Source organism: Lissotriton helveticus, chromosome 1_1 (assembly GCF_964261635.1).
Source record: "Lissotriton helveticus chromosome 1_1, aLisHel1.1, whole genome shotgun sequence".
Classification (NCBI taxonomy): Eukaryota; Metazoa; Chordata; class Amphibia; order Caudata; family Salamandridae; genus Lissotriton; species Lissotriton helveticus.
In genome coordinates, this window is record NC_136057.1 from 1,180,452,787 (window position 1) to 1,180,478,169 (window position 25,383).

Below are 25,383 nucleotides of genomic sequence, written 5' to 3' on the forward strand. Positions count from 1 at the left end.
CAAAGGCAGAACGTTAGTCCCACATCAACAATAAGCACAATAGCTGCTCAACGCCCTCCCACCACTACCATGGCACATAATAGTAAAACAGCGAAAAATACGCTTACACAACTAAAAGCCCTCCGTTACAACAACCCAGAAAAGGAAAAGAAAAATGGGGAGGGAAAAGGGAAAATATGGGAAGAAAAGGACATCGGAAAAAGGAGGGAGAAAAAGAGAGGGCGCAGCGTCAGTGCACGCCCCCCACGGCTAACAAAGCACCCAATACTAAGTCGGCACAAGGAACTAGTGGCAACAGGAGAAATAAATGCGTAGTAAACCGTGACAGCAGACGTACCAATAGGGCCATGCAAGCACAAATCCCCCGGGGGGCGACGTGCCGACACCGCGCCACGAAAGAAGGGGATACATTAGAGCCATAGAACCAAAAAAGGAACAAGGGAAGATACAAGAAAACAGACCCCTCCCCCACCCCGCACAGCCCACCCTGCACCCCTGCAGAAGGCTATGGCCTACCCCCCAGCAGCGTGCCTGTCGCCCTAATTAGAACCCGAAATATAGAAGAGAGAAGGAAAGAAAGAATCACTTAGATAAAAAAGAGGGGGGGGAAGGGAAAACAAGGAAAAAACAGCGGGAGAGGAGCCACACAATCAAAACCCATTCAGCTCCCACCCTCCCGCTCGAAAATACTCAGAGCCCCCGGGAAGATAGTAAATACACGGATAAGCACCAGGAACGTAAAGAAGTATCAAATATAATCATACAATTATAAACGGATCGCCCAACCATACCACAAAACAACAGTCCACAGAGGCAAGATCAGTTCAACCCTGTCCTCGCTTTTCGCAAACTGTAGTAGTCCAAAGAACCAGGAACCAGATCACACGGAGCCGGAGGTGAAGAACAGGGAGTCGAATCAAAAATATACTCAAAGCAAGGCGATCGCGGTCCGGATGATCCAAATAGAACAGGAACCACCTCAGGCAAGGCAGGCACAGTTCCGATGAGAACTCGGGGAAAGCCGGTCCAGCGGCACAGTCACAGGATTTTCGTTTGGCCATGTGAGGCAAGAGAGGAAAAGGCGACCCATCGAGGTCGGTCCAGATGGGATCCGGCTGGCGAATCTCCGGAGCAGAAGGAGGCACAGGATGAAGAAGGGCAGCGGACTTCCGTACATCCACATCAACGGCAGCCTCCAGGTTCATAACCCCAAGGAAAGTTCCAGCAGCACACAACAGAGATGAAGCCGCACAAACCGGAGGGGGCCCGGCAGGGCCAGCCGAGGGACCTCTCTCCAGGATAGCGACAGGTGCGGTCATGGTTGCCCCCCAGGAGCGCAGGGCGGCGAGGATGTCGCCAAGTGTAGGATCACCTTTGCAGTATTCAGAAAACGTGCCGTGCGGCGGATCCGCATCGCCAGTCCCAGCAAGGTCGAGAGTCGTGGGGCCGGCCACCATCTTAGAAGCTCGGCGGGCCGCTGCAGACACAGATCCCCACCCGGATACCAGCGGGGCAAAACGGGGCAACGGCAGCCGCCAGCGGAGGCGCCACTCGGGCAGAAAGGGGGGTCACCAGAAGAAGGCGATGCGCCGGCACCCCACACGCCGCCGGCACCGTTCTCCGAGCCCGGGCAGAGGAACTCAAAATGGCCGGGCCGGAGAACAAAGGGTGGACGAGCCAGATGTACGGTGAACCCCGTCGAAGGAAGACAGCGCCCCAACACCAGGCCGCAGGATCGCCGGACCAGGCCCGGGGGGCCGCAAGCGGTCTATTAGCACATCGGCCTCTCCGACCGACTCCACACCACCACCAAGGGCCGGCAACCGCGCCCCGTCCAGCCCGGGCGCCGCCAAGGAGTGCCAGGCCCGGCCGCTCCGGAGGCCCCGAAGCAGACAGGGGCGCGACTCAGGATCCGTAACACCCAGGAGCCATCGGAGCAAACGGTAAGTGTCCGTGAGGTATCATCGTTCCACAGCACATCGTAGAATACTTCCCGGGGCAGCATTAAGCACAGGATAGTCGTTGTAGACAGGAGAGTGAACGGAGCCGAGCTAAAATGCGGCCATCTCGGACGCGAGCTTGGCTCCTCCCCCCAGCAATGTTGAAATGTCATTATCGCAAAGTAGTACACAATCAACGCAGGCAGAAACGCAGCAGATAAGTGTGCAGCTGCAACAACAACAGCAGCCGCAACAGCAGCAGCAGCCGCAACAACAGCCCACGATAGTAGTTGTTGCTCCTGAAGTAGGGGCATTTCAGGAAATCGAGCTTCCTGCAGACAAAGTGGAGCAAACCACTGTTTCGGAAGATCTATTGTCTTCCAGACCACCAGCAAGGAAAAGGAGGCTTAGTCCATCATCTTCTTCTTCAAGCCCCGCTTCTGATGATCATGATGCCACTTGGCAGCCACCAGCTCAGTCTGAGAGTGATGCACGCCACAAGACAATGCTTCTGAAAAGGAAGGTTCCAGAAAAACTTAGAGTTATGGAGGTAGATGTAGAAGAGGGGGATGATGTTGATGAAGACGAGCCAGTCATCACGCGCATCACTCCCGCCCCAAAGGGGATGGAGACCAACATTCTCACCCTATCCAGAAAGGCTGCTACTGAGCGGGATGCAGCACGGATACCACCAAAACAGGTTACACCACCACGACCTCCAGCTGCCATATGTTCAAAGGCCCGGCAGGGACCTACTACATCCAGCTCAACCATCTCAGTAGGTAGTGGTAGTAAAAGTCACAGTGTAGCTGCACAGAGTCACATTCCAAGCACACCCTCCATTTCATCTGGTATTGAAAGTGGCACATCCAGCAGTGCCAGAAAGTTCTCCTCCCCAGTTGGGGACTTCTTTTCTTTTCTGTTAGCACCAAGGAGGAGAACGTTGCTATATGCTCAATTTGTCGCACAGGTGTTCGGCACGGTAAGCTTGGTACAAACTATGGTACCGGAGGTCAAGCAAGTCATCTCAGAATACACCACACTATTGTGTGGGAGAATCACCTACTTCACTTAAAACAAAGTAAAACAAACTCAACCCATTGAAGTTTGGCATGGAGAAGAGGGAGGCATTTCTAGCCCTGTCCCCAGTAGTGTAGTGGTACCGCCCACATCCTCCTCAGTAACATCTGAGTGGCAACACAGTAAGAGCCATACTCCGAGTCAGCCAGTACTGCAATGAGACAAACTGCGTTGTTGAGCCTAAGTGGGTTAATGAAAACAACAGCACCACAAAGGAAAGTAATCCAGCCTACCATTGAGAGCATGCTTAGGTTGGAGAGGCAGTTCCAACGCAACCACCCAACGGCACGGTTGTACAATACGAAGCTGGCTAAAATGTTAGCACTGGACCGTCTCCCTTTTTCATTTGTGGAAGGGGTGGGTTTTTCTTGAATTTGTGTCAGCCATCTGCCCTAAATGGAAGGTTCTCAGCCGGTCCTATTTCGCAAGAATTGCTGTTCCGTCACTACATCATGATGTGCTGGAATTGGTTGGACAAGCTTTGCAGCAGAGTGCTGTTCACAATATCCACCTGACAACAGACATGTGGACCAGTTGCCAAGCCACAGATTACATGTGCATCACTGCACACTGGGTCTCTTTTGTGGGGGTTAGAGATAAGCTATCTGAACGAGGTGCTGTTGACACAGCTGAGATTGTTAAAGCTACTTGGAAACATGCAACTGAAGCCATGGAGAAATCTCATACTGCTGTAAACATTTTTGAAGAATTTCGCAGCAAGGTTTTTGAATGGCTGCACCCAAGAGGGCTTAGTATTGGTTTTGTTGCCACAGATAATGGCAGTAATGTACTTAAGACCATGGACCTTGGTTCCTATTTCAGGGTTCCGTGTTTGGCGCGCTGCATAAACATTATAGTTCAAGACTTTCTGAAAAAAGAACCCATAGTTAGCAACTTACTGACCATCTGCCGTAGAATATGCACTCATTTCAGCCATTATTTTAAAGCTCGGAAGTGTCAGGTACCCCACAAGGCTTACCTTTGCTTGCGGAGTAATATCGCCCCTGTACCCACCTTACCCCATGGAGATCAGATGTACCCAGCTGGGATGAGATGGGACCAGGGAAGGAAGCTAAAGATGATGGGAAGGAGACCTTGTTATCAGGAAGGAACGTCTCTTGACTGGGGTAGGACCGTGGATTCCAACTGGCAGGAAGAAAAAGGAAGACCCAGTTAGGATGAGACCTACCCCCACCCAATCCTACGTACACCTCTACACACATACAGATGAATAGATACCTGGCTGTAGAAACACCAAGTCTCAGGAAATCATCTTTAGCAAGGAGAAAGGTAATGGTGCGCCAGTGTTGTCACAAACAAAACTGTAACGGCTCCTGCACGGTAGAGACATAAACAATGTAAAGCGCTCCTGCGCAATGTGGCAAAAAATAAAGGGAATCGCTCCTGCGCAATGTGGAAAAAATGAAGGAAAGCGCTCCTGCGCAATGTGACAAACTAAAGGAAAGCGCTCCTGCGCGATAAAAGTCAACCCCCCAAAAGTATGTACTCCAGCGCGGTGTGGATGGCAAAGGAAAAGCGCTTTAGCGCAATGTGTGCAGAAAGGTAAGGCAAGCGATCCAACGAGATGCGTGCAAAATGACAAGGCAAGCGCTCCAGTGCGATGTGTGCAGAAAGGCAAGGCAAGGGCTCCAGCGAGATGCGTGCAAAATGGCAAGGCAAGCACTCCAGCGCGATGCGTGCAGAATGGCAAGGCAAGCGCTCCAGCGCGGCGTTAGCAGGCACCTCACAAAACAGAACCAAGTCAAATTACGAGGCCGCGACAGGCAGCAACGCGACCTCCGTGTACCGGCTTAGACGATCTGTGGTAGGCAGCTTCAGCTAGGACTCTAACGAGGAATTCTAAGCGCCGAGCCGGCAGGAAACGCAGTGTTTAAGCGGATTCCCCCGGAAGCGCTGATGCAGGGGAGGCGGTACCTTGTGGGACTAGACCGCAACTCGACTTCCACCCGGAAGTGAGGATAGCGGTCCTCCGTATGTGCAAAGAGGTTGCGCAGAGCGGCCAAAATGCCGCAACCCTGACAGGAAGCAGCGGAGGATCATTCAATGTGAATATAACATGCCAGCCAAAGCACTCATCCAGGAGGTGGCAACACGTTGGAACTCACCGTATTACATGCTGGTTCATCTGTTTGAGCAGTACAGGCCACTCAATGAATAGGTCATGCAAAGACTGGATGCTACTGTGAAAGGCATGGCCCTTCAGATGGACCAATGGTGCCTAGTTAAACGCCTGACTGAGATGCTTCGTAATTTTGAGGTCTTCACACGTGAAGTCAGGAAGGAGGACTGTACAAAGGGCCAAGCTATCCCATTATTGCAAATGCTAGAGCATCAGCTGAAGAAGGTGTCTGAATCATATAAAGGTGTAGAGGAAAAAAGAGGAAGCCTAGGACTTGGTGGAGAGCTTAGCCCGTCGCTAAGCTGAAAATACAAGGGTGCACAATAAGATTTTGTCACAAGAACATTACATTTCTGCCACAATTCTGGGACTGAAGACATTCCTTTTTCAGAGATGGATGTTGCCTGCTACAAAACATGGATAGCTGAGGCAGCGAGTAAGTTGGAAAATGAACGGCTGCTAATTAAAAGCCTGCTAGATCAACCCACAAGAAGTACTGCAGCAGGGCATGCGGCATCAAGTGCAACTTCGGAGGCTTAGGGCAGTGCGTTTGGCTCACAACACTCACCATCACTATCAACAACAGCAACAATAACTGGATCATTAGGCCCAGTAGAATCGTTACACGATTGGTATTTACAGTTAGGCATTAATAAGCACAGTGCTGATGCACAGAGAAAAGAGCCCGAAAGGTTAGCAGCAGCACCACTGAACATTGAGCGATGGTCCAGGCCTATCTGGACGACCCAACAGAGGTGTACATTGATCAAAACCCATTGCAGTATTGGTATAGGAAAAGGGCTAAACGGCCACTGCTCATCAGGCTGGCGATAAGCTATCTGGCTTGCCCTGTCGCAAGTGTCTCTTCAGAACGTGTTTTCAGTGCTGCTGGTTCCATTGTAACAGTGAGAAGGACCAGTCTCTCACCCACAAACGTGGAGAGGTTAACAATGATCAAAATGAATCAGCACTTCATACCACCGAATTACACAAACCATGAAGCAAGGGAGGAAGATGAGGACAGCATGTGACAGCATGTGACACAATACTTCCGTCACCTGAGACACAGCATGTGACACACTACTTCCGTCACCTGATTACCTACTACTTGCTGAACCCCCAGAGTTTGAGGACCAGCTATACTTCCCTGACAATTAAGCTTGCACTTACTGTCTTCCTCCCTTATTTTCCTTTATTTGTGTGTCTGTCGTTCCGGTTACAAACTTTGAATCACAGCAAATCCATTACCACCGTCTTCTACTCTTCTTAATTCAATATACAAGTTTCAGGTGTCTGCATTTCACAGTAGAGTCCTCCGAATCCAGCTCCTCCGCTCCATCATACTGAATCTCCCTAAATCCATTGCCCTCATGATGATTGGATGATGGAAAATAGAAGAAAAAATAAAAACGTTCCTAGTCCCGCCAAAAGAAGTGGAACATGATGACTATTATAGCTATCCTCCTTTCAGAGCCGGGAGAGACTGCCCAGCATTAACTGAAAATCAGATGGAACAGGTAATGATTGATGCCATGCATTGGATGCAGAGTCGCAGGCTGAGTGATTTTGTTGTTGTTTGTTGTGCATGAAGTTATGCCATTGTGCACTAATCATCTTTCTACAGTATTGTAAAGGGGTAGGAGGTGACTGAGGACCTGTGACCAGGGATTCCTGGGCGCTAACAGAGGAAGATATAGAGTCAGACCCTTTGAATAAAGTTTTAAGGGAAGGTTTTATTTGACGGTAAGATTTTCTTTGTCAACTGGTAATCCTCTCTCTCGCAAAGGCAGCCGGGTCGAAGGCAGACGTCCTGACAGGATTCAGCTTGCTCGGCAGTCGGATCTCCGCTCGTCTCGCCGGTTCCGGGAAAAAGGAAAGAGAGGGAGGTGTTAGGACAGGGTACGGTGAAGGAAACCTGTGCTCCAGTGCGTATCATTTACAACAAGGGGTGGTGGTGGACAGAGTCTCTGAATTAAGCAGAGTACTCTCACCCAGTCAAGAGATCAGGGCTAGATCCAACACCGTTTTTTAGCTCATTGCACCAGTGCGTATCAACAGGCCGTGCGGGAGAGTGCTCGTGAGGAAAGGGGAAAGGATTAGGACTGTACACGGGGCTTTACAAGTTACTCGGTATGTTGGGCGCGTCGTCCCATTCAGCCCGCCACTCTGCCCCGTACCTGTTGGAGCCACGCTCCTCCCGTGGGAACGTGGCGGGGCAATGCGTGTAACTGTTGGCCTCCTGGCTTCTCCAATTCGGCGCCGACCTCTCGCATCTCACTCCTCTGGCTCTCCTCACGCTCTCCGCTCTAGTAGTCACCTCTCGCCTCCTGGGAAACGCCGTCCGTCGCTTCCTTGTTCCGGCCTACTTTTGTCGCGCTCGTGACGCGGGTGATGGGAGGAGCTATGTCATCAGGGTGCTCCCAGTTAAAGGGACCTTGCATCTGGTTGTTACCGTCCGGCCAACAGTGTTCAGGGGTTGCCCACTCCGGGTCGTAATGCTCAGGTGGCTGTTGAGAGGGAACGGAATTAGGTAAAAGGGGGGTGGCGGACCACCATTCTGTCTCATTGTTCGATTCCTCCCCGGCCCTGTCACAAGTACACACTAAACGTAACTCAAGGCGATTTTCCCCTTCTTGCAAATATTTTTAATAAGAAATTTGTACTTCTACTGCAGCTTAATACATTGCTTTTGATTGAATACAGGAAGGGGAGTCAATCTGCACACTGAGTATGACAACAGCACCGTCCATGATGATGATGACGCAACTTAAGATGAGAAGGAACAGGTAATGAAAATGAATGTCATGCATTGGACACCTGACTCTGAGCGATTGGTGTTTGTGTTGTTTGTTTGTTGTGCATGAAGTGAAGTCAAAGTGTACTAGTAGTCTTACTGTACACACTAAAGAGTGACTCAAGTCAATAATATTTCTACTCATTTTTATCAAGAGTGCTGTCTTGGGGGAGGAGCTACGCTAGCAACCAAGATGGCCGCTTAGGCTCCCGGCTCCGCCGACCTCCGTATCCTGCCAGAAGATCCTGTTGATAATCCTGATTTAACGCCCGACCCCCGTGTGGGTGAACCGCTGCTCACTCCGATGGTGCAAATCTGAAGATTTAATTCGCTTGGGTGACGAAGTTGTGTCGAGTGGCAGTTTGCGGCCTAATCCAGCAGGAGAGCCGTGGACTCGAGTTTTGACCTGCCCGTGTCGTAGTTGAACAACATCGGCCTTGGGAGCCAGTCAGGGTCCGGTCTATCGTAGTGGAGGTTTTTTCCTTGCCCGAACTAGACGGCGCTCATTTTGCCTGACCAACACTGAGGGAGGAGTGACGTGGCACAACAGTGGCTGGGAGTGGAGGTCCCTGGCCCGTGGACCCGGTGTGACTCGGCCGGAGTTCGGCGGGTCGGGGTCTTCGCCCACGCAGACGAGTTGCATGTTGTTGCTGCAGAATCTGGTCAGTCCCCTCCGACGCCGTCCGTTCCGCTCCTGTCTGTTCCCCCCGGGGAAGCCGGCTCCTCGGGGGAAGCGCCCATGATCGTTGTTGAGTGTGGAGAAATGGATCGGACGGAGAGTGAGCCGTCGCCAAAGAGCATAATGGCAGCCATCGGGGCATTTCATTCACATGTGGATGCCCTGCTCCACAGAATGATGACGACCTTATTGGCAATGGAGTACGTGGAACCGGACCCTGCTACATCTCAGGTATTATCACAAGCTGCGATTTCAACTACGACCACTTTGATTCTGGACGAGGACCCCGTGCGACAAGAGGAGCAGCAACCCTTGATTGGTCCCTTGGAAACTCCCGAACCCAGTGTTTTGAACGTATTGACATGCTTACCATCGTTGCCGACTTTGGGAAAATCGATTTACGCCCCCTCCCCGGAGAATCCTTTGGGTGACTGTCCTTGGACTTCTGTTTCATCCTCTCCCTCTTTAGTGACTCTACTATCTTGGAGAAAACCACATTGGGACCATTCGTCCGTGAGGGAGTGTTCCTATGCTGCTGAAGTTATTGGCCACTTGCTGACTTTGAATTGTATTGTATTGCATTTATTTAGACTCTTTTTTCACTTTGATTCTCCTGCTGAAGTGATGGAAGGGCTCACACAATGGATCGGAAGGGCCAGGGTTGAATATGGCCGACGGTACCTGGTGTCACGGCCCTAAAGGATGCGGAGTTTGTGGCTGTTTGTCTCTCGGGAGGTTGGGCGGTGTGTCACGGCTCCCCCTGTTTTATTCTAAGTAACTGCTGATAGTATTGACTTTTCACCATAGGGGGTGCTGGTTTCTGGCGGGGGGAGAGGGGACCGGGAGCTTATATAGAAATGCCCTCCCCCACAGTCTCTCTCTTTTCTTCTTTTAGAACATAGTTAGTTGGGGCGACAGGCACACTGCTTGGGGGGCCGTTGCAGGGGTGCAGGGTGGGTGGATGGGTTTTTTGTTTTCTTTTTGTTATCGCTCATATGGTTTCCCTTTTTTCCGATCTCTTTTTAGTTTTTCCTTTATTAATGCTCGGCTATAACGCGCTGAAAGCGCGTTCTCGCCGAGAACTATTGTCGGCGTCTCAGCAGTCTGAGACGCCGAAGGGAGACCAGACCTGGCCGCGCGCAGCGTTTTTCCATAGGATAACGTTGTGCGCGCGGCCAGGTCTTGTCTCCACGGCATGCATGGCAGGCCGGATCGCGTCGCGCGCCTCTGTGGAATGCAGGGGGAGTCTGCATTCCAGCGCGGGGCGCTGATCAACAGGCAGGGTCAGGTTTTTTTTTGTTTTTTCGCTGTGAGCATATGTGCGCGTGCATCACGTCCGACTCACACATAGTTCTTAGCATGCAGATGCTATAATGTCTGGAGTTAGATCTTAAGCTGGTAAGGAGCTAGAGAATACTTTTTGCACCTTTTGAGGGAAAACACCTAGGATGTAGATAGCCCTTCAACCTATGTAAAACTTGGTCCTACAGTGCAGCTCTTCAAAGTCAAACTACAGGATGGGCAGCTTTTCTATTCCTGGCGCTGAAAGTGCTCGTTATATAAAGTTTTATTGTGTGTTTAGTGCTAAAGACCGAAAAAACATTGGGAAAGGGGAGGTGGTAAAACTGAAAGGATGAATCAATCCACTTCATCACAAACATATCATGTGCCTGCTCGAGGTATGGGAAGACAAGCTCGTGGAGGGCAGATTTACCAATGGTGAGATCCAACCACTGCAAACTTCCCACCCACTTTCTGCACGTTTTAGCCCATTTGGCAAATGGCTGCCCCACACAGATGGTGGTTTTAACGAGGGGGTCAGACTTTATAGCATTTTCATCTGCTTACCCCTTGCAAATGGGCAAACAATAGGTTTCATCCTCGTAGGGAAGGGGGTGTGAAAAGGCTGGAGCTCACCCCTCCAATAGGCGGAAAGAGAAGCATAACGAGCCCCCGACCTCCCCTCTCCTTTTCTGCATGGGGCTGGACAGCGTAATGAGGCAGGGGGTGTCCCCCAGACAACCTCTGACCTCACGAATGCTGAGAGTTTTGGAGGGACGCCTACTCGCCCCTGCTCACTGTCTGCTGACCTCCGGAAGAGGAAGGCTGCTCTGACGACAGGCTGGACTCCTCTTCATTGCATGCTGAATGTGCGGGAATATTGGGTGGCACTGCCAAACAGAAGACCACCCGGGGAGTGTCGCTATCCGATCTGGAATGGAGAGCTTCAAACCTAGCCCTGGGCTGTAAAGACTGACATTGGCGTCGGATACTGCGAGCACCGTCTAACAGGTGCTTGAGTAGCAGACGTCACTGTTATCGAGCTGGACACTATCGACCACAGGAGGATGAAAGGCCGAGTTGGATTTGATTTGATCGTGTGACCTGCAGCGATGATTCAACCCATTGAGCTGTCTTTCAGGAAGATTGACCTGAATCGAAAAGTGTGATTAACCTTATTTGTACCACACTGGAGCAGCGTGAGATTTTCAAAGCCCAGAGGTACCATGAAAGAAGCCACGTGTACTCTTTGGCACCTGGGACTCCAAGACTGGAAGCAGGGGAGAGCTGCTAAAGGGATCATTGAGTGATAGACACAGACCCCCCCCCCCCCCCCCAGGAGCAGACGATTCAACTGTTGGTGTAAGTTCATATGCATTAAAGTGCTTTATTTTTTTTACAGTAAAGAACGGATGACAATCCAGTCAATGAGGCACTGCCTTGTTTTTCAGTTGCCTAAGTGTGTACGCCTCATCACTTCATCCATTACACACACGGACTCGCACACACGGACACTACCACTCCCATGCACACACAGACACCACCACTGCCATGCACACACGGACACCACCACTGCCATGCACACACGGACACCACCACTGCCATGCACACACGGACACCACCACTGCCATACACACACTGATACCACCACTGCCATACACACACGCACACCACCACTGCCATACACACACGCACACCACCACTGCCATACACACACGGACACCACCACTGCCATACACACACGGATACCACCACTGCCGTGCACACACGGACACCACCACTGCCGTGCACACACGGACACCACCACTGCCGTGCACACACGGACACCACCACTGCCATGCACACACGGACACCACCACTGCCATGCACACACAGACACCACCACTGCCATGCACACACAGACACCACCACTGCCATGCACACACGGACACCACCACTCCCATGCACACACGGACAACACCACTCCCATAATAATAATAATAATACTAGCATTTTTAAAGCGCGAACAGCTGCCTCAACTAGGAGGCGTCCCGGCGCTGTGAGGGCATGGCAAGAAAACTAGCTGGGAGTCTGCAGCTTAGCGAGGCACCGAGAACAGCCACGACTTAAGCTGTCTCCTAAAGCTTATTTCTGATTGGGCCTTTCGCAGCTCAGGAGGTAGGGAGTTCCATAGACGAGCCACATTGGCTGAAAAAGTCCGGCCGCCCAATCTAGCCCTTTTGACTCGTGGCACACTCAGTAGCACCTGATCATTTGAGCGGAGGGAGCGGGTCTGTGTGTATCTGGGCAGACGGGCTCTCAGATAGGTAGGGCAGGTACCATAGAGGGACCTGTAGGCCAGAGTAAGAATTTTGAATTTTATTCTACTGGCAATCGGGAGCCAATGCAGGGCTCGAAGATGGGGGGAAATATGCTCTTTAAAAGGAATATGCTTAAGCAGCCTGGCTGCCGCATTTTGCACCGACTGCAGCATTTGGACCAAATATTTTGGGAGACCGCTGTACAGACCGTTAGCATAATCCAGTCTCGATGTAATGGTGGCATGAATCACGATTTTCCGGCAAGACTCAGGCAAAAGTTTCAGGACTGGGCGAAGATTCCTCATTTTGCTCAGGCATGCACACACGGACACCACCACTCCCATGCACACACGGACACCACCACTGCCATGCAGACACGGACACCACCCGTGCTTAATTTGAAGAAAAAAAAAGTGCCAGGGCTTTCATTTGTAAAAAATTCAGTGAAAGGGCACTCGTCAGGAGGCTACTGTAGTTTGCCATACACATTAGGCGACTTTGAGCTATTGGCATTGTAAATGACAATGACTTTTATTTATGTTTTGGTTTTTAAAACATAAATAAAAGACCTTGTCATTTACAATGTCAAGACCTTAAACTCGCGTTCATTTACAATGCTAATAGCTCTAACTTTTGCAATGCCGAGACCGTTGCATTGTAAATGCTTGTTAGTAACGTTGTCGAAATATCCTGATTTTGTGTTTTTGACATTCTAGTATCTGGTTGTCATGAATCTCTGCAGTCCCAGTTTTACGGGTGAGAGGGTCTTGAGAGTCCGCATTTAAACTGTTTACTGACTAGACTTTTGCAAGTCATGTATCGAATTCATTAGCGGGGCCTCTTGGAGATTTCTTTGTTGCTTCACGTCTATGCTATTGTCCCTGTTCACCCTATTCTCATGTATGTATATATGGCACCAGATATGTCTTTTCCTTTTGTTTTCGTCTTAAAAATAATAAAAAGATTTAAAAAAATTATATATATTTCTACTCTTGTTGTGCAATAACAAAATATTACTTCTACTGCAGGCCGATCTTCACAGTCAGTCAGTAGAAGTATCGGAGAGGTTGATGGAATAATAACAAGTCAGGAGGACGTTTCATTAGTGGCATAAAAGGTAAACACGTCAACAACAACCACAGCACACCCAAATGTCTGTGTAGAAGTGGAGTCGAGTGTAGCGGTGGGATGACTGCGGTGCATTGATTTACTAACTTAAATTGTAAAATGCTATGTTTGGATATGTGCTTTGTCCAACTCTTTAAAAAAATACTCTAAACGGAGGATGTGCTAAGCGACGTGCCGTCACTGTGGGCCTGGTCTGTCCTGTTGTTGTTGAAGGTCAATGTTGGAAACAGACTAGAGCAGAGATGATGCATACATGCCGCCTCGGAAAGTGTTCTTGTTGCACTACACCATAACTTGTGCATTTCTTCCAACTTTGTTTCTCAATATCCCTTTTGTTTTTCCATCTACAATTAGAGGCCGGGCCTTGCCCTATACTTGGGAAAACATTACAATGCACACTTACCTTACCAATAAATCTACATTTTCCAGGCGGGCAATGGCGACTGGCGACACCCAAGATTGATGGACGAGAGGACCAAGAGGAATGCCGAGATGCAAAACCAGTCCACATATTTTTTTTAAAAGACCTTTATTGTACACTTTAGTTATTACACAGCTTTAGGCCTACAACCCAAGGGGGCCGGCCGCAATCTCGATTATTTGCTTTTCCGTAATTCTGTATTAACACAGCTCTTTAGCCGAAAACCACAGGTCCTGTACTGTAGGCGATTTAGACAGATTAGACAATTTGTATTAGGGATGAATTAATGTCGTACATTTCCATTGAGCATACAACAAAATGCTACCAAAAATATCCGATATAAACATTAAACAACCAATAACTTTGGCAATTCGACACTGTATATAACATTGTGATTCTCATTTGCATCTGGTCATATTCTTTTGCTCACTGGCTGCCTCAGGGCAGCACAGCAGGTCATCCGTAAAACTCACTTGTAGCCATTGACACTACAACTCACATCTGTCTGGTAGACTGCTTCATACCTCCTCCCCCTCATCATCTGAACCAGTGACCTCATCCTCAGGCAATGGGTCACATAGGTCCCCCCCTATACACATTCCATGGCATCCAGATCTTGTTCCACTTGCGTGGACTTGCCTTTGTCATATATACACCGCCCTTTCTATTAGCATCAGTAGATCCATATTTCGACACCAGTGAGTCAATGTAGGTGCATCAGCCGCCCCCCACTTCTGCGCTATGTCCCTTTTGGCAACCATCATTCCTATCATACCCCAGATTTGACCATGTCTGGAGAGGTCATTCGGTTCCCATATATTTAAAAGACATTTGCGGGGCTCAGGCGGGAGTGAGACCTCTAGTGTTTGTGAGATAGTGCGCATTACCTGCCTCCAGTATTCTGTTATCCTTGGGCAGTCCCAAATGGTGTGTAAAGAGGTCCCTTCTTCCCCACAGCTGCGGAGACAGTATGGATGTTGTGCCCGGTGGAATTTATGTAATGTGGTCCTGGTGTAATATATCCGGTGGAGTATCTTAAGCTGCACCAGACGGAACTTGGCTGAAATTCCCACCTCTTTTGGGGATGCTAGTGCTTCATTCCACTCTGTTTCGTCCATGTCGCCCAGTTCGTCCACCCATTTCTGTCGTAGTTTGCATGTGGGGTCTGGTAGGTTATTTGTCAGCTTGCGGTATGTTAGTGAGGTAGCGCTGTGTTGCATAAAGTCTGTAAGTAGTCGGTCCTCTAGCGGTGGGAGGCTTCAGGGACCTCAGAGTCTGTTGGGAGTACGGTCAGTAAAGCATGCCTGATTTGTACGTATCTATAGGTTTCGTTTGGGCCTAGACCATATTGTCGCTGGAGCTGGGGGAATGGGATTACTGTCCCCTCCGCCCACATGTCTCCCACTGTTGATATGCCAATATTATCCCACTGCGTAAATCCCTTGCTCTGTCTTAGGTTGCCCAGCGCCTTGGTGTCCCATAATGGAGTTAATTTAGTGATTACGCTATTCCACCTAAGTTTTGTTTGTGCTGTATACCATAGTGCCACTGTATGCTTTGTTGGTCCTAGACGTTTTGCTGCTATCCCTTTGTGGTAAAGCGCCGTCAACAAACTATGTGTACCTAGATGTGATCTATCCGCCCTATATGCTTGTTCATCTGGAGGTGCATGTATCCAGTAGTTAATGATCTTGAGTTGCGTCGCCCAATAGTACATCTGTAAGTTCGGCAACGCAATTCCCCCCGCCCCCATACCAGCTTCGTTCAGCTTTGCATGTGCTATACGTGCAGGGCGATCACCCCATAACAGGCTGGAGACCAAGGCCGTTACTTGAAAATACCGCGGCGACACTGGGTATGGGGTGTTTTCAAGTACATATAGAAAGCGGGGTAGTGCCATCATTTTGTACAGCGCTGCTCTCTCCAGCAGCGTCAAAGGCAAATTCGCCCAATGTTGTACATCCCGCCGCAAACGGTCCAGCAGTTGTTTGAGATTTTTATCGTAAAACACTGGCGCGTTCTTAGTAACATGTATGCCAAGATATTTAAAGGACTCCCCAGCCAGTTCTAGCTGACATCCAGTGGGCAGGACTGGTGCCGGTCCTTGTAGTACATAGATCACTGATTTTGTCCAATTGATCGTATAGCCCGATGCCGCTCCATGGGTATCGCACAGCACCAGTAGCTCCGGTATTCCACGGTCTGGCTCCATTAAATAGACCAGCATGTCATCCGCGTAAAGGGAGACTCTATCTTCCCATCCCTCCCCCCAGCTAACTCCTTTCAACAATGGGGTAGTTCTAATCAAGGTCGCCAGCGGTTCCAGCACTAGGGCAAACCAGTCCACATTTTTGACCAGGATAACACAGTAACAGTATCAACTTTCATCATCTTTTAAATAATTTGATTCATTTTTTTGTCTACAATCTTTACAACAGTGTGTTCTTCTTGTTGTTGTTATCATTAGGTTTGCTCTCAGTTTATGATTTATCCCTACCAATATTTAAAAATTGTATTTGCTATCTGTAAAAGTATTAAGCCCGGAACAACTGAACAAGAAGTATATGTAATCTGGGTCTCCTTATCAATCATCATCATGCATGCATTTCCTTTTTCTCCCTTAACATATTGATATGGATATGGTAGTCTACAGAGTTTGTTGTTTGGTGTTTGTCCATGCGTACTGTCTGTTTTTCATTTTCAAACCTTTCCCCAAACCCCCCTTCCCATCTATTTACCAAACCCTAACCCTCTTCCCCTGGGCCGTGTGACTTATTGAGATGTGATTAAATTAAATGTACACCAATAATTAATCACACGTCTGCTGGGGCGGATGTGGCGAAAGCAACAGTACTTCAATTTTAAGGCAGAGCAATGATCTTCTTCTGCTTGCCCACCCATGAGCAGTATATTTTAGAGGTGATTTTTATTTAACAAAGGAACATATACCTCCGTATTAATTGCCGGCATTGATTGGATTTGTTGTCATCCTCATACACAGCACTAACTATTACGCTGTAGGCCTAGTCAAGTGACTCGACACAACTATAGTTTGTAACTCTGTCTAGTAGGCTATCCCCACCACCATAATGTTTTGTTGTAAAACATTTTCGCATATGATTGTTGCTCGGTAAGTTCTGTACTGTACTTCATTCTACTACTCCTCGAACAGTCTCTCAAAGGCGACTGACTGTCTCATTTTCTTTTTTTGCAAATGCTGCTGCCCTGCCAGTGTCTACTACTACTACTACTACCACCACCACAATCATGACATGTTAGAAAAAGGAAACCATCATCACCATGCAGCCATCACTGTGCCTAAGTTAAACATCAAGCAAAGGCAAGAGAAGTTTTAATAATGGACATGTTTTCAATCAATTCACACACCCCTTTGAGTCCAGATAAAGAATGCATAGACTAGAAGAGAGAGACTGACGGTACTAGTAGGACAACTCAATCAGTGATGGGTGTCGCATCTATCTGTTTGTGTCTTACACAGTCATCCAATTATTTAAATCAAACACTGGCTATGGGCGGACCTGCACCAGCAAGTAAACAGTGTGATATAAAACAGTAACCCCAACTACAAAACATTAACAACATTGTATGTAAAGTAGAAATATAGATTTAATATAACCCTAACAAAAATAAACTATCCTGAAACCCACAAAACCTGACCCACCCCTCTCCCTAACCCCAACCAATGTCCGTAACGAGAAAGCCAAAATGTCCAAAACACCCTAGCCCAATTCCCACCCACCAAAACAAGAATTAAAAAAGGGGCAATAGACAGGGTCTCCTATGTCCGGCGGGAGTGTCTTTGGAGGACACGCACTTCCTTCTCTAGTAGGGCAACGCGGCGCTTTAGAGCGCGGTACTTGCAGCCACAGTGGGGGGGGGGGGAGGGGTGGGACCAGAGATGGAAATACGGCGGCGGGCGGGCACCAGACGGTGGCGCCGTACCGCTGGAGGGCGGTGGCTGGGGCCCGGGACACTGGAGGAGGCTTCAGCTGCTGCTGCCTCTTCTTCCAAGACCACCAGCCGCCGATATTCTGGTCGGATTGCCTCCAGCTTGCAGCGCCGTGCCAGCCAACTCCTTCCGATCTGGTTTGGAAGGAGTAGCTGTATATCAAATAGAAAAAAACAAGACAATTGTAAAACATACTTTTAGAAAAACAGTAAGACAAGTTAATTATACACATATGTGGCATGGTAGCACTATAAAGCACAGTACATAACATTTGTGGTATGTATCTATCCTCCCACTTGCTTGGGATTTAACATTTGCAGGATTTTTTCAGGCATTCAACCAACCATGCATCAGATTCTTTACTATCAGCCACCTTTGCAATTTGCATGCTTGCATCACACGTATCCTTCTCTCTGTCAGTCATAAATATTAAATCTCGCCCGTCCTTCTTCCTTCCACCCGTCTTGCACTTTTTAGTCCAACACCAGGTGATCTGATCTGACTTTTAGTCTTCTCCATAACACTTTCAAAGCGGAGTTGAAATCACAGATAGATGAGGCCATTGGTTGCTCAAAACTCCCGCCCCTAATGCCTTTACTAATGCCAATTAAAGGGTGTCAAACGTTCACAACAACTCTTAATTACTGTTAGGGCATCATTAGCCATTCTGAACCTAAAAGGGACCACCCGCCATAAGGGCGGGGGTCCCGTGGGGGCAATTAGGATGCGCCCGCCACAGTGGCGGGTGCATCCCGTATTTTCAACATTGTGGTGGGTGGTGCTAAAAGCACCGCCTGCCGCAATGCTAAAAATACATGTTGTGCTTTTCCAAGCACAACGTGACAGGCACAGCGCAGTGCCTACCACGTTGTGCTTTGAAAGGCAGTGTCATATAGCTACTATATATCTTTATAATGCGTTAAGTTAGCATAGGCACATTACATGTTTAAACGCCATTTTTCCTTTTGCTACTTCTGCACACGACACTTAATTGTTGATTTAGCTTTCAACCTAGTAGTTCGTTGTGGTTTACATGAGAATAATATGTTATTACTCTGATATCAGCTTTGCTTCATAAACTATGTCTGTACAGAGAGTGCTGAAGCTTCAGGAACAACAAGATACTGAATTGTTATGAGGTCTGATCTTCGCGCCTTAATAGACATAACATAAGTGCAGCTTCTGCCAATTTTGGCTTTTAGGCGGGTTTTATATGGCTTTGCTACACACACAAATAGACACTTGATGCTGTTCGCATGCAGAGAGAGCTAGTTTATGCAGATGTGATCCCTTCATTCTAGGACACTGAGGTATGGGCCCGCCCTAATTCAACCCAAAGAGACCTTCTTAGCTATTAATATAATATGCGAGTTAGGCAGGGTGAGAAATAAGTGTTGTTAACCCTTATTAATTTACAGCATGGTAACATGCTGTCACCGTTCGCTTTCTATGGACTAGTAACTATGCTTGTAGCTTTGTTGTTGATAATATGTTTACTTGTATTATCTAAGATACTGCGCCTGAGAAGACGGCATTAGTAAATAAACATTTCAAATGCTCACGTGTTCTTCTTTACTCCATGTTCTGGTTTGTAATGATTGTATAACGAAAGAGTGCTCATGTGTTCCACGTAACCTGAGGTTGGCGAGTTCATGTTCTGGTTTGTCTAAACATTGGGAGTTTGTTATGACCAATGAGACACTGTAGCTAGCTCGGTAAGGGGTTTGTTGGGTACTAAGGTGAGTTTTGGGTCACCCTAATTCGCTGAGGTTCCAATCCTCTGTGCACAGTTCTGTGGGAGAACAGAAACCCTGCTACAGCAGGGGGTACCATAGGTACCCTCCATGGGGGCCCGCAACGGGCCCCCGAAGCATACTCCGCATGCCTTTCCGAAAGGCATTCCAAAATGCACAATATATGGCTGGCGGTGTGTTTCAGACACCGCCACCATATTGAACCCTTTTCCGCCCGGTCGATATGTCGACTGTGCGTAAAATCGGCGGACGGTCTTTCTATCCGCCGCGGACCCCCCAGCCATTGTAATATGGCGGGGGGTCTTTTCTACAGGGATGGCGGTGACTACTGCCGGCCCGGCGGGGGCAATCCACCCGCCATCCTAATGGGGCCTCAAGTCTCAACAGTACAGTATACATACAGTACACCCTTGCAGTGAGTGTAATGTCAATAGTTAAGGATTATGAATCTAACTTACCACCGCCCGCCACTGGTGCTGGCTCGCCCCCTACCGCTCCATCCGCAACTGCCACATCCTCTCCATCCGCATCGCCTTTGCCGCTGGCTCCAGCAATGGTGGTCGGTAGTGCGCCTAGAAAACATTACACATTTTTAGGCGTCATATACACCTACCCCTATTGGTCAGTAGCAAGATTGAAAAATGAGTTAATAGTATACAACATACATCACTAGTACAAATCAGGTAGTAGTAAAGTAGACACTAGTAATTATATATGGTCCCTAGGGTCATTCTAGCCTTTGCTTAGTTAGCCCGGGCCATGCAACCATTTTACCTTTGTGTCTTTTATTTTTGCACATGTGACGGTACCTTGCAGCTTGTTGTATAAGGCACCTTTGAGCCCACATGACCCGAGTCATACTGCTACTGTCTAAGCGCTGCGTACAAGGTCAACCAAAACATTAACAAGCCACTTTTTTATGAAGTTCTGTATTGCTTATCCATAAATGCTACACTTTTTGGCACGGCTGAGAAATGCTTGCAACATACTAACGCGCACCATTTTTGTCATTACAGACGGAAGATTCCCTTCTGCGAACCAGAGCTTTGCAGAGCTTATGATGCAACAACTACCAGTACTAGGTTCTTCTAAGGTGAGGGGTCCCCAGAATTAACTCTGAGATCTTCATTTATACATTTATATAAACTATATTGCTACCTAGGGGATGGTGGGGCTTCCACCATTGTTCAGTTATCATGATTTATTTCCCAACTGTAAGTAAGTGTAACAATGTTTATTGTTTTAATGTTAGTGACTTTCCTGTTGGTGCTGCATTGTAGAGCAACGTACAGAGCTTGTCAATTAAAAACAAAATTTTTGAACTTAAATATACTTGGTGGTATTTGGTGTAGATTTACACGAGTGAGCGATCGAAAGGAAGGGTGTGCATGTGCATTGCTTTCACGACTGAGAGGTTGGGTGTGTTATGTTCTGGGTTGTCTACTTGTTGGGTATCTTGGGGGGAGGGTTCGGAGAACTAATAGTTATGACAAGACACTACTATAACTAGTCGGGCAGGAGATTGTGGTGGGTTCTTAACTTCTGATTGAGGTGTGTGAGGAAGGTCCAACCTCCCATCAACAACATCCTATTTTCTTGTGCAAAGTTCTGTATGTTCAAAATCCCTACAACAGTAGTAGTATGTCCTATGCTATCAAAATAGTAACAAATCTGGTTGGGCATGTGTTGGTGGGAATTGTCGAAAAGCCTCAAGATCAACAAAGACTCAAGATCAATAAGACTAGAAGTAGTACAAGAGGACGACCCAAAGGACTGGATTCAATGGCTAGAGATACCGGTGAATCTTAGTTTTATTTAAAACCTTTTAAATAAAGAGTGGCCAACTGGGCAAGCTTAGCTACTACAGAACAGATAGACTAATAGTAGTAGTACAGAGAGTCATTATAGCAGAGGCAGGGATAACAAGATTTTCAAAACAGTACAGATCGAAGGATAATTGTTGGTAAAAAATAGCATTAGAAAACGGAAACAATAGTTCGGGAACAATATGATGCAGTTAAAGTTATGGAATAAGAATTATTAATAAAAAAACAAGAAGACTTACTAGGGCCAGCAGAAGAGCCCTCGTTAGTGTCCTCCTGGTGGTGTTCTCCCGCTGACTGTGCCCCTGTCTGCCTGCCCCTGGGTGCTGAACAGGAAAGATATAAGAAAGAGACAAACATTAATGAATGGTGTCAAACAAATAAAATATTTTTAAAGAACGGTCAAAAAACACTTATGTAAACAACAATTACAATAACTAAATTGACCGATCTCATCTGGTCAACAAGTAGTATTGGGGGATTCGCGGATCGACTACTTACTATTTAGCAACACTAATCCAGTCTTCCATTTTGATTCCAGAATACTAACTAAGCCGAAGTACGACGTACCACCTGACCCATCACACCTATTCCAGGCGTGCCAATTGTACATTAAGTATGCATTTCCACTTCATTTAGTCCTCAACAATGCATATGGTCAAATGGAGAACACATGACTACATTTTTGTTTACACCAAATTTTTGGTTGATTGATGCTGATGTTCTGCTAGCGCTAAGCCTATTACCACGCATTGAACAAACTAGAAAAGGTTCTAATAAAGACTGGGTTACTAGCAGCACGTGACGTAACAGAGGGGGCATCACGCATACCCCTAAAAAATTACAAACTCATACAAAGTAACTAAACCCAAGTTTCAATCCGCCCCTACCTCTTAGTAACAGGACAAAGTAAGGACTAGAGTCACTATAGCATTACGTTACTTAATTTCTCTAAAATAAACTCTTACATAATCACGCTAAGCGAGCGCAAACGCAAAGTTGCAAACAAGTAAGATTAGTAGCGCAGAAGAGCACCTGTGTCATAATCACAGAATACTTTTAAACTTAATTTACCTGTAATGTAAGCAGCAGCATTCTAGCTGGTTGGGAAGAAAAAGATTTGCAATATATAACAGAGCAGAACAGACACAAAGTAGTAATAATTAAATAGTTACTCACCAAGACCCGGTACCTCCACTCCTAGCAGGTCCAGCAGGTCCTGTTCCCGGTCCAGGATATCGGACTACCGGTGCGTCAACTGGTTCTGGGTGCGCCGGACCCCAGAGCAGCGAAACACTGGCCGGTGCACCTTCCCCCACCGCTGCAGACGCTCCCGGAGCCCGGACCCGGACCCAGGCCTGCCACCTGCTGCCAGGGTTAAGGGGAGGTGGCGCTGCACAAAAAAAATTAGTGCAGCCAACTCCACCTCTCCAAATAAGACCCGTTTCCTGCACTCCTTGTGGGCGCCGCCTTCCGCAAGGAAGGCGGTCGCGGCTCTGGCTCCTGCGGCGAGCCCTACCCTTGGACATGGTTCTGGGGTAGAAGAGTGAGACGGGGCAAGAAAGAAAAGGTAATAAAATTTCAAAAGTAAGTAAAAGAAATGAAAAGAGCAGGCAATAGAAAAAGAGTGAAAAAGTAGCTAAAAACACACAAAAAGTAGACAAAAAACAAAAATATAGAAGCAGGAAAATAGTCAGAGATAATAAATAAAAAAGATTTTTAAAAAGTGTCTTGAAACAAAGGATTGGAAAGATAGAGGGAGGATTGAAAAGTAGGCCCCAGAACCATATGAATAGAGTGAAAAACAAGATGGCCGCGCCCATTGCGACCACGTGCACAAGTTTGTGCGATATTTTCTCCCCGAGCACGTAAAAGCGTTCCCGAACAGGAAATACGTACCGCGAACAGGCGCGAGCATGCATTGCGCGACCCGGAACATGAAGTAAGCATCGCGGGCGGGAAGTGAAAACAAGATGGCCGCACCCTTGAGCAACCGCTTGGGTAAGTTGGCAAGACATTTTCAACGCGATCACGCAGAAAATACAGCGAACGGGCGGGAAAATAACTTCTGCGTTTTCGCAGAGATTTTTTACATTTTTGCGATAGTTTGTGAAAGTGAATTTGGCAAATTCCGCCCACCCCGAATAAAAATACCCTGCTGATCTCTGAGACTATGGCCAGTTGCTCATTGACACAAATGGTCCAACAGGGTACCCATACCGCCGGGCACACACTGGATGGAATATTCTCTTCCAACTCTAACATTACGATTGGTGAAATTATCCCGGTCCCCTGGTCGGACCACAAAGTCATCAAATTCTCCCTGACGATAAAGCAATCATTAATGACAAGGCCTTCGCAAGTAAGACACTATATACACCAGGACTGGGCTAAAATGAATACACCCAACCTACAGGAACAACTTGGTCGGACCATCCCTGAACTAAACCCGGACTATAATATAGCCATCGAGCAAATAAACAACTGGATCAAACCTGCGGTCTTAATAGCTGCCCCCATAAAAAAACAAGCTCAAGAAGGAAATATGTTTCAGAACCTTGGTTCTCTGAGAAATTAAGGCTACAAAAGCAGATGTGTAGGAGGGCCGAAAGAAAATGGAGGGCCAACTATGAAGAAGGGGCTAAAGAAACCTACTATAGGACATTGGCAACCTATAAAAAATTAATTCTGGAAGAAAAATCGGCATATTTTGTAAAGAAAATAAATGAGGCCAAAAACTCCTGTAAAGAACTGTTCACCACAGTCAAGATACTGACTAATCCTGATGCAAACAAGCAAACAGAAGGGGGCACGGTATTCTGCAACACGCTGAGACAATTCTTGGTTAACAAAGTGAAAGCAGTATACAAATCTGTTACCACCACCAATCACTCCAAATCGTCACAAATAGAGGCACATCCCAACCTCTGCAGGCATAGAGAAGCAGAGGACTCAGGGTTCCGGTTTGTGACCCCGTCAGTAGAACAGATACATCAAATAATATTGAAAACCAAGTCAGGTCTTACGGACCCTTGTCCACCTAAGGTCCTCCATCTGTTCCCAGAGTTACTCAGTAAATAACTCCAGCTACTTTTTGATAAAATAATACAGGCAAACAGCTTCCCGGCTTGGAAAACTACATCTGTCATACTGTTGCTGAAAAAGCCTAATTTGGATCCATTAGTCCCAGCAAATTAGAGGCCGATCTCAAGAATACCTTTTCCGGCAAAAGTGCTTGAAAGGATTCTGCAAACACAACAATGATGGACAGAATGTGGATCAATGTCACACATTCACCCCAGTCCAAAGATCTGGGCCCAAATCCATCGTTTTTCCACTCCACACCACCCTGGGTTAGACAATGGCGATATGCAAATCAGCGCTGACCCTGTGCCCCATGGGAACAGTCCAGTCCGAACTACAAAAGCCATGTCCTTCCCAGAACGGAAACAAGCATCCGAGGACCGGCCCGGTTTCGAGGTAACACCTCTCTTCAGCCCGGCTAGCTTGATTCCAGTGGTGTGGAGTGCCTGGGACTCACGTCTGAGCATCCCCAGTACACTTAGAGCGGTAACTGCAAACACAACAATGATGGACAGAATGTGGATCAATGTCACACATTCACCCCAGTCCAAAGATCTGGGCCCAAATCCATCGTTTTTCCACTCCACACCACCCTGGGTTAGACAATGGCGATATGCAAATCAGCGCTGACCCTGTGCCCCATGGGAACAGTCCAGTCCGAACTACAAAAGCCATGTCCTTCCCAGAACGGAAACAAGCATCCGAGGACCGGCCCGGTTTCGAGGTAACACCTCTCTTCAGCCCGGCTAGCTTGATTCCAGTGGTGTGGAGTGCCTGGGACTCACGTCTGAGCATCCCCAGTACACTTAGAGCGGTAACTGCAAACACAACAATGATGGACAGAATGTGGATCAATGTCACACATTCACCCCAGTCCAAAGATCTGGGCCCAAATCCATCGGGCCGGTCCTCGGATGCTTGATTCCGTTCTGGGAAGGACATGGCTTTTGTAGTTCGGACTGGACTGTTCCCATGGGGCACAGGGTCAG